The sequence below is a fragment of the Pinus tabuliformis genome, chromosome Q, assembly GCF_031772625.1.
Source record: "Pinus tabuliformis cultivar Carrire ecotype Pingquan chromosome Q, CPIR1, whole genome shotgun sequence".
NCBI lineage: Eukaryota > Viridiplantae > Streptophyta > Pinopsida > Pinales > Pinaceae > Pinus > Pinus tabuliformis.
This window is the reverse complement of record NC_142296.1, coordinates 645,969,400-645,980,531: the sequence shown is the minus strand read 5'-3', so window position 1 is coordinate 645,980,531 and position 11,132 is coordinate 645,969,400. Positions and strand designations below refer to the sequence as shown.

The window sequence follows — 11,132 nt, the reverse complement described above, 5'->3', positions numbered from 1 at the left end:
TATTTAAACTCTCATCATGATACAATACTTTTGGGCTATTTAAACTTTTATTATGATACCATACCACTTGATAATGTTTAGTAATTTTGAAGGTGAAATAATTTAGAGAATAGTCCTTCAAAAGGGAGGGTTTTGTGGGCATTCTTTTTAAAGGATTCTTGCCTTTAAACTTCAGGACCCCTCTCTCAGACAACACTCTTAAGCAATGAGAACGATGAACGGTTTTCAATTGTTTGTTTGCTTTAATTTTCAATTGTTTGTTGGTAATCAGTGTTGAGGGCTAGAATTTCAAAATTCTGGCAAACTCTTTATGTATTCCAAGTTTGGAAAATCATTTTTTCCCCTTTCCCATGATATTGATGACTCTGCAAGAAATTATCAGAGATAATTATATCTAACAATAAAGTTATAAACCATTATATCTAACAAAAAAACAGGTTTACAAAAAGCAAGTTTCGCTTGTTTTATTACTTTATGGTCTATGCAAGGAACAAGCAGCCTTGCTGGTTTCGTTTGTTTTATTACTTGACCATTTATAAGGTTGCCCCTTGTGCTTTGGTCACACCATATTCACTGCAAAAGGAGTACGAACATTATGCTTTCCATCGCTCCACACGAGTGTACCGAAAACATATCCTTTGGTGGCAACCTTGGTTGCTGTAAAAACTACGTCGAAAGATAGCTTCTTGGAAGTTTCAGAGAATTGAAGAATTTCTGGAGAGACCTTCACACTCAAACCCGGAGGTGCACCAATGGTAACCTTGTAAGTGGGTGCGACATCAGGACTGATGTTTGTGACGCTTCTGCTTATGGTTGTACTCCCATTCACAATATTTAACTTGGAAATGGCTATACTTGGATAGTTCATGTTACTAATCAGGTCCACTTTTGCACCGGATGGACACCTGTAACTTTCATTCGCCGCGATCAGCTTGATATTCTCAGTGTCCAGACCGTAATTACACAGAAAGTGGAAGTAATCATCGATTGATGTTTCATATACAAGTCCTGGTTGCAGAGCTCCTATTGGATTTACTACTCCAGCTCCAAAATCAAATGGCGTCCCAGCGATATGTGATTCATTAGTCAATAATTCTCCCATATTGTTCCTTACAATCGCTGCCATATACATTAGAGTGCAGATGTTAGAAAAAGAGGCAGGTGTTAAACAGGAAATTTTGTGAAATGATGACATATATGCTGACATTGAAATAATTAAATACCCATTACCATTAACATTGACTACAATCACTAGTTGAACTAACTCCCAATGTAGATGATTGTGATTCAATACTTGACTTCAAGGATGGCCCTGAACTAACCCTAGGAAAAAACTTGCTTTAGGGGATTACGCATATCAAAGTACTAAATTCAATTTAGGCATTACTGAAATTATAAATATCCAGTCTTTCAGAATAAGGGGAAAAAAGGATCTCCAGGCTTTGGTCAATGTGATATTTGCATTATTACATGACGCATTTCAAGAATAAAACCTGATTATAAGTACCTGTTGTCATCAGGGCTGATCTGATAGCAGAGGAGCAGCAGCTCCGCTAACATGAGGAACTGCTACGGATGTTCCTGACATCATGTAAAATGCGGTAGACATCGTCTCTGAAAGAACTGTGTCTATAAATGTATTGGGAGGATCCCATGCAGCAATGATGTTCAGACCTGGTGCGCTGATGTCTGGCTGCAAATATCAATTGAAGGATTCATGTTGTGATGATTTCTCATAATTAGCTTCTGGAGTCTAAATTGGTCAGTACTTACCTTGAGAATGTTCTAGGTCAGCGCTCCCGGACCTCTTGATGAAAAAGATGCAACAACAGGAGCCGGCTTGTCATTTGCAACCACCGTCGATGGAGTAATTGTTGCAACAGGATTTCTATAATGACAAGGCTTAGAAGATTATAAACAGCCACACTGTAATTGGATGAGCCAAATGAATCGATATAAACATGTGAAATGAACAGGAATTGTAGGCGAACGCACCTGGTTGAGTTTATGTAAGAAAATATCTCTGTTGCAGACGATTTACTTATTGCAGTCCCTGCAAAGGTATTGTAGTCAAATGCTTCAAATAGCTGCAAGTCGTCCACAACAATCATGCCTATGGCTCCAGCGTTCTGGACTGCTACTTTCATGGATCCCGTCGATGTAGCTGTGTCATTTGCAATACAGACTACAATCTTTCCTTTCGTTTTGTTTGCATCTAAGCAACCTAGAACACAATTGCTGCAGAATACCTTCCTTAGAATTTCCCCTCTTCATGAAAAATATAATTATGAATTTCCTACATTGTATAGCTTAATTTCCCTACGTTAAATCTGTGTTGGAAATTTACCCATGTAATTTACCTTGCGTCTACTGGGTGAGAGGGTCGATCACAGGACTTGGTAGGGATGCTTCCTCCGTACACAAGCGGGTGGACGGCCGATTGGCTGAGATTCGAAAAGGTCATGCCCTTACCCTAAATGCACAGTACAAATCTTTACAGCCAAATCCCAAAATACTGGATCTACAAATCATGAAAAATGTTAACTAATTTATATGCATTTTACAACAGGTTTGTTTATAGAACTAATCCACGTCTGTTTGATCATCAAAATTGTTGCCCTAATTTTCGAGAGAGTGACAAAACTGCATTTTATTGCCCGTTTAGTCGACTTCTTTATAAAATAGTCTTTAAAACTATTAGCAACGAAATTAACACTATAAAAACAGGGCATGCTCTTGAAACTATTAGCAACAAGCATGAAATTAACACTATAAAAACAGGGCATGCTCTTGAATAGCAGAATCTATTAGTGAAGTTGTGAACAAATGAAAGTATTAATATACTGTTTTGTTTGTTTTCCCTTGTTCTCACCTGAATAATCTTATCGTTGCCTAACACAACGTTTGACTGGAAATCCCTGTCGATTGAGGTCGCTCCAACTGTAATAATCCATGGTGCAGCATTAACCACTGTTTGGGAATCCGGTCCCTCTTTTCGTGCAGAGGATACAACCAGAATTCCTTTCTGAGTAGCATGAAACGCTCCTATGGCAATTGCATCGTTCATAAAATCGACCTGATTACTGGACCGAACTCCAATTGAGATGGATACAATATCCACTCCATCTTTAACTGCATCGTCAAAGGCAGCTAAAATCTGTACACCTGGACACCCATAGTCCAGCCCACAAACCCTATACATGGCAATCCTAGTAGAGGAACTGGCCGGTCCACCTCTGGCTGTTCCCTTAGCGAGACCATTATAGTTTGCATTGTCTACAAAGCTGCCAGCTGCAGTGGAAGCTGTATATGTGCCATGGCCCTGATAATCTCTTGCAGTCCTTGTTTGTGGCAATATTGATTTCGGTTTAAGACTTGTCACCAAATCATCGTCCTCTCCACCTGAGTAATATCTTGCCCCAATTATTTTCCTGTTAAGACAGAAATATTATTTTAGCTGTAAGCCACACAAGAATAGAAGCAACGAACTTATTTCAGTTGCATAGATCACCTGTTGCAGTTGGAAACGTTGAAACCTTCTCCCTTAACGCATGCTCCCTTCCACCGCGAAGGAACAGGGTCCATACCCTTGTCACTGAAGCTGGCTGCTTCCGGCCAAATGCCTTCAGATAAAAGATTATTTTCCAAGAAGTTATATGGATTGTTTAAAAAACAAATAAAAACCATTAATATAAACAGAGTACTTTTTAACCTATGTAGAAATTTCATTCCTCATTGATATCATATAAAGAATATAAAGATAACTATATTGATATAAACTATTTTTATATAAAGATAAAATAATAATTTTTATATAAATAAATATGTACATAATATATAAATTTAAAATAATACTATTTTTTATATATAAAAATATTTTTATTGACTTTGTTTTGGAGTTTTTGGTTGAAATTCAGTGAAACAATTTTGTTCGAAATTCAGTGAAATTTTTTTGTTGTAATATTGCGAATTTAGTTGGTTTAAACTTAATTTTTCAATGGATTCAATCTTTATTTACATTAAATTCCTAAGTCAAACTTATAATGCCAATAAATTCTTTTCATAAACCAAATTTATAATTGCAACAAATTCAAACTCATAATGCCACTGAATTCTTTTCAGAGATCAAATTATCATAAATCAAACTTATAATGCCACTGAATTCTTTTGAGAGATCAAATTTATAATTGCAACAAATTCCTTTCACATTTTTGACAAATTAACCCAAAAAAACACCTCCATCTATATAGAACAGTTAGACTCTTACTTTTAACTAATTCTAAAATACACAGATTTTAAATATCTCCTTCCAACTCTAAATCAGATGGAGTTTCAAATGCGTAATATTGCCTTATACCTGTATCTAGAAACCCCATGATGACATCGGCGCCAGAAGATTTCGGTTTTCTGTAAGAAGAGGCTGGCATGGCCAAGTTCTTTTCCAAGTAGTCCCATGAGTGTGTTGTATGAAGGTTTAACACTGGATCAGGGAACACTGATAATACTCCTGCTTTCCCTGCTAAATCGTGGGAATTTATCAGAATAGGAACATGGGGGTTTACTCATTAACAACAACACTGGTTAACGAGACATACCAACTAATGCAGTCGCTTGTTCTTTGGATAATACTGCTGCGAATCCATTAAAGGCATAAGTATAGCTACGCACCAGAGATTGCTCTGCGTGTCTCGGACTGTAAAGGTTCAAATACCCCACACATAAAATATATGAAATCAAGTAACAACGATACCTGTCAAATTCTCAAATTGAATATTTCATTTCATACCTTTCAAGAACAGACGAAAGAACCTTCAAATGACTGGTTACAAGCTCTTCTCTATTATTGTGGAGTAAACTCCCCATGTACACAATGTGCACCTGCATGCAGATCAGTGAAATTAGCGACATTAAAGCTGAGTAAGGTTGCGGCGGAAAGAGAAGGAATTTGAAGAAATTAAGAGTTCGCACCTTTCCATCGTCAGCAATGGCGAGGCCGAACAGCAGAGTGCAGAGAAAAAGCAATGCAAAATAAAGCTTGAACCCCATCACTAATATTTCTCACTACTATCTACTTCAGTCTACTCAATCTAGATGAGAACGGTCTATTGTAATACTTTGGTGGATGGTGGAGCTTTATTTAATAGAGGGCTAATGAGATCGAGCAGAGTGAGTGGTGTCTCTATTGGATCTGAAGATGGCCATTTGCAATTAGATTTGTGCAAATCCTTGCAGCGTCAATGTTGAATGACAAAAAAAACGTCGCAATCGCTTGTCAACTTGAAAATGCACGAAATGTAGAGCATAAATTATATAAAAATTACATTGCAAGCTGCATCCAAGCTCTTCAACAATGGCGGGCGGGCGGATGGAGCATATCTAATCTTAAAAGTTATTTGGAAAGTCGATTTTGTTTGTCTCTCTTCCCGCCGTTGATTTCTTTTGTCGGCTCTCAATTCCTTCTCTGCTGTCTGTTCTTCAGCGGCTAATTTTAAATTTAACGCGCTTACCCTTTTTCCCATAGTTTCATGGATGTGACAATTTCTCTCTTCCAGCTGATTGTGCGTTGTGTCTCTTATCCTCTCTTCCAGCTGTTAGATTTCTTTACGAGTCAGTGCCTCTCCGTCGTCCCAGTTCATCCCTTGCCCCCCTGGTTAAGCGCACCTACCCTCTTTCCTTAGTTATGCAGTTGCGCTTCTCCACAACATCCATTTGGTTCGTGTACACTCTTTAGAATGCTTGTTGGTTGATCTTGGGTTTGTCCATGCCATACCTCTGTGCATCTGTTGAATTTATTATCCCCGGTACTCATCACGGCAACAAATATTCACCATATTATAGGGCTTTAATTGAATGGTTGCTGTACAACTCAATTAATGTTTGGCTATTTATTTTCAGTTGTCTATCACATTTTGGTAAGTGCTCCAAATAATTTAGCATATTATATTAATTGAGCGGTGGTTGTATATGTTTACGGGCCAAAATCTAATAGTTATTTATTTATTTTCAGCTGTTAATCACACCTTGGTCAGTGCTTCAACATTAGTGGTGAGCCTTTACTCTATAAAATAAATTTAATCATGAAATTTTACCTCTATTTTACTATGGAGATTCTTAATTTATAAATAAACTCAGGGACAATAACATAGGCCATGGTAACTTTGTTGCAATAACATGAGTTAATACCATGGCTTATCAATACTACAAGCCCAAAAGACTAACTCATTTCAAATGACACTTGTTCATAAGACTTTTTATAATTAATCAATTTAATTAAAAGAGAAGAAAATGCATAAGTACTTCTTGAGATAAATCTCAAATTCATTTGATCCATCACTATTACTAAAGTTAACCATTCCCCAAAGGTACAAAGAAATGCTAATAAAATTGTTAAATTGAGAAGGTTGTACTTCTGTTAGATTTTAGGCTTCTGTGGGAGTTTTTTGATTGCTGATCCGGATTAACCACAGTCTTCACTTCATTTCCATAGCCAAGCAAATACTACTCTTGTACAAGGTTACCATATAAATGAGTCTGATAGCAGATGGAGATCTAGATCAAGTCCACGTGAGCTACTCCTTAGTTCTACCTTGATGGTCCCTGTGTAGCTATTAAGGAATGAAATAAGGCTTCTGGTAACTACATGGCAAAAAAAATTGGATTTCTTAGTTTATTGTTTTGACATGCATTCAAATATTAGATCAGTTACACTACAATATATATTTCACTATCAATGGAAATTATTTTTTATAATTTTTTTGGTGCATGTCCTCCATAAGATCAAGATATAAGAACTTTGACCTTGAGCTAACAAATCTCAGTGAAAATCTTCCTCACATGGCCAGATACAAAAGAGAGAAAAAATAAACTTCAAAACCTCAAATGTCAAAATCCACAGATCAAGTAACAAAAACAAAATACCCACATCAACACTAACAGGTTCCACATGAACTATTAGCTAGATCCCTAAATGCAAAATCATGCAAAAATAAGGTTGTAGTGATGGGGATAGAAACTGCACAAAAGAGATTACAACTATTAGAAGCATATTAAAACAAATCATAATATAGCCCTTCAAAACCTAAAAAGAATCACAATCTAGCACTTCAAAACTTAAAAGAAAATCATGATCTGGAACTTCAAAACCTAAAAATTTCCTGCTAAAAAATAAAATTGAATATTCCTCTGAACATGCACTTGAAAAGAAATCAAAATCTACAAACCCACTCAGAAGAAAAATGCCCCCATTAATGCATTAAATTACTAGAGCAAAAATTGTATTCTTGCTTTCTTTGGGTGGGGTAGAAGTTTGTGGTGGACAACTTGAAAAGAAGCCCAACAGTTCCATTACACTAAAGAGCAATAGTCTTAATCCCTCATTCAAGGCAACTGAAATGACTTTCATTCAAAACATGTTGAATATAGTGGAAAGGCATACATCAGAAAAATTATCCCTCCCAAGCACCTGTTAATGAATCTTGACATCATTTGCCCAAAGGGGCATAGTAACAATGTTCCTGGCCAGAAGATCCTGAAAAATGATTTTAGCATTTCAATTAAATATGATCAAGCTGAAACTGAAGATAATAACACAATTTTCTTTTCATTTATCCAAGTTCTATTATGTCTGCAATTTTGTATGGCACTCCGAAATGGATATATGATGAATCCAAATAATTAGCATGTTGATGCTCCTTGTATGATCTTGTGATGATTGTAGCTGAAAGTAATGAAAGTGACCAACAATCCTTTGGAGGCAATGTTTTTAGAGAATTGCAGCATTAGCTTTGTATGGCCGATTCGAGGGTGTGACAAGACCAGGACGTGAACCTCAATCTTTTTCATCTCGATCTCCATGATTGCAATATGCAATGGTAGCAACATATTCTCGTTTATATTAACCAACCTCCTCATCTCGCTCCTTGGTTGATGGACAAACCATATATAAGTCAATTAAATTTGGTGAATTCCCTATCACCAAAGGTTGAGAGATGTCACTTAAGAGGGTAAAGTACACAAAACTCTGTGGTGAATAGTTTTATAATAGAATTTGTGTTTTTTTAAATATTCTAGAATATTTTGTGGAGGATAAATCTTTATCATCCATTTAATCCACTTAATGACTACTGCATTGAGAAGTGCTTTACTATTCAATATGGGGGAGATGAGAGATGTTGTAATATCGGCAAAGAGTGCAAACATTTAAATAGCCACTCAATTAAAAAATAATAAAAAGTTAAAAGTAATCTAGAGTTAACTACGAGGGAAATGTTGTAGTGCCCCTAAATGATTGTAAACATTTAAATATTGGCTCAATTAAAAAAAAAGGAAGGAAAATTTAAAAGTAGTAAAAACAATAAAAATCAATTTGTAAAATCATAATATGCCTATCATATTAAAATTAATTTTAATGATAATGATTCATATCCATAACCAAAGAATCAGAAACTTTAAAAAATTAATTAATAATCATATAAATGAAAATGATAATATTTTATAGATAAAGAAATGCAAAATATATATAACATTCAAATAATAGCTATATCTTAAGATCCGTTTTATTATATAAATTGATATAATGATTGCATAACAATTTTTAAGTTAGAAATTTTGATTCCAAAAAATTACATCAAAAATTATAATCTACATTGATCAAAGATAAATTAATAGTGGTCAATAGGAAATTTGAATCCTTTTATAGTCATGCTTGGGCATGAATTAATAAATTGGGATGTGAAATCAACAAATTAAATGTTTGCTCAGGAACAAGGACTTGCACTTGGTGGGGATTAACGAATGGTAAGTCTACACATTTGCAATTTTGATCCTACATAAATGTTGAGGAAAACATAAGCAATAGTGGGAAGTAACTCTTGGTATGCATATTTATTTACATCTTATTCCTATAATTTTTTATGCAAATACTAGCTTAAATTAGCATTGTCTAAGCATGCTAAGTTCTGGAGTTTTTTTTGTAGGAATCAAGCAATTTTCTTTTGCCAAATCTTGTTTTTTGTTGTTTATAATGGGGGTTTTGACTACATATATGGATTCATCACCCTTGAAGCACTAAAATAGTGGAGAGTTTACAACTCAAAATATTTGGTAGATAGGGAGTTAAGATGGATATAAGTTAGTTTAATTATTAATTATAATTATATTTTTTAATTATAGTTTAATTTTTAAAATTTTAGTTTTTTTTGTTTTGTTTATAATTTTAGTTTATTTATTTTTATTTTTATTAATTTCTTCATCAAAATATTTACATAACATAACAAGGCAAGACAACATCTCTTCCATACTTGGAAAGCAATAATGCTTAATTTTGAAAAATAAATATTTTATTTTTCAATATTATTAAAATACATATTTTTCAAACATTTAATTGTACCATAGCAAAGTCTTTTTGTAGTCTTTTCACAATATAATTCTATGTGGATAATTGCCTCACATATTTTATGGGTATTGTTGCAATATTCATACATGGATTTTGGATATTTGTATAGTGATTTTTTATTCTTAAGCTTTGGAGGAAAACTATCCAAAAATAAAATTCTTGAAAATAACTCATATTGAGGTAAATAACATGTTTACCATCATTTACTTCCCACAATCTAGTTTTGGAGGGTTTTATGGCATATTTTCTGATTTAATTTGTCTAAAATCCAATAGGGATTTCTTGGAATTACAAGTTTGACTTGTAAACTCTCCACAATATGAGTGCTACAATGTTTTTCAGGGTGTTGAATCCATATATGCAGTCAAAATTACAAGTTCAATTGATCAATGTTAAACTAACAGTGGTCAACAAACAAATCAATCGCTAAAGTCTTTCCTTGGCAAGGACTAATAAGCACATAAAAATTAATATTTACAATAAACTTATAATATAACAATATTTTTAACCATAAATATTCACCCACACTTTATCATGGAGATTACTAACTTGTAAATATGCTTTGTTACAATACCATGACTTATCAATACCACATGCCCAGAAACCATAACTCATTTCACAATCAAAATTTTTGATAGATATTTTATTTTAATTCAGTTTTATAACATTTTCTTAAGTAAATCTAAAATAAAAAGGTTAGAATTACTTTTGAGATATATCTAAACCCTCTATCCTCACTACTACTAAAAATATTGGTTGGAAATTACATAGAGATTAAATGAAAGTTTCAATAAAACCAATCTAGATCTATCTTTAACTTTGGATCTACCAAGCCCCCATAGGGATCAAATCTCTTTTCACTCTAATTGCGTATCAAGAGATTTGATCTGCCATTTGGTAGATTTGATCTGCCATTTGGTAGATGCGAAGTTAACATGGATCTAGGTTGATTTAATTATTAATTATAATTATCAATTTTATGATTTTTATTTTATTTTATATTGACTAAATTAAAATGTTATATGATCATCTCTACCATACTGGGATGGAGAGTGCCTCTCCAAACAATTAAAAACAATCCTAGATCCATCTTAACTTCAGATTGCCTCAACAAACAATTAAAAGCAATCCTAGATCCATCTTAACTTCGATCTACCAAGTGCCGAGACGGATCAAATCTCTTGAGATACAAAGAGATTTAATCCCTCTTGGCACTTGGTAGATCTAGAGTTAAGATGGACCTAGTGTGGTTTAATTCCCCCTTTAAATAGGATATCTTCCACATGAATACCATGGTTCTGATAAACAGGAACTCAAAAAGTATTGATAATCAAGTCAAGTTTACTTTAATTACCCAACAAAAAATAATAAAAATAAAAATAATATGGCAAGACTTTTATTTTAACATGGGATTATTTTTACTTTACTTTTATTTTATTTTGACTCACTTAAATGTTTACAAGACATTACATTACAACATCTTTGCCACAACACAATGAGAATACCTTTATAGATAGAGACTCTGAAATTTATATAATATAGATAACATTATTAAGAATCAACATAGGTTCATCTTAACTAAGTATCTACCAAGCAATGAGAGAAATCAAACCTCTAGTTGCAAACATTTCCTTAAGTTTTTCACTCAAAAAAGATGTTTGCATCTTGAGATATTTGATCTCTCTTAGGGCTTAGATCTAGAGTTAAGATGGATCTATGCTGGTTAATAGTTAAATTA

General features: G+C 33.9%; 1 pseudogene across 1 annotated transcript; it reads right to left on the bottom strand.

The window, feature by feature from the left end:
* Window positions 1–438: 438 nt before the first annotated feature.
* Window positions 439–5,125, bottom strand: LOC149221151 (CO(2)-response secreted protease-like; annotated as a pseudogene). The gene is made up of 11 exons (XR_016249356.1): window positions 4,969–5,125; window positions 4,787–4,878; window positions 4,596–4,693; window positions 4,358–4,516; window positions 3,512–3,623; window positions 2,873–3,431; window positions 2,361–2,473; window positions 1,996–2,238; window positions 1,774–1,888; window positions 1,508–1,693; window positions 439–1,119 (listed from the first exon to the last, which is right to left on the bottom strand). The product of XR_016249356.1 is annotated as a CO(2)-response secreted protease-like (transcript).
* Window positions 5,126–11,132: the final 6,007 nt, after the last annotated feature.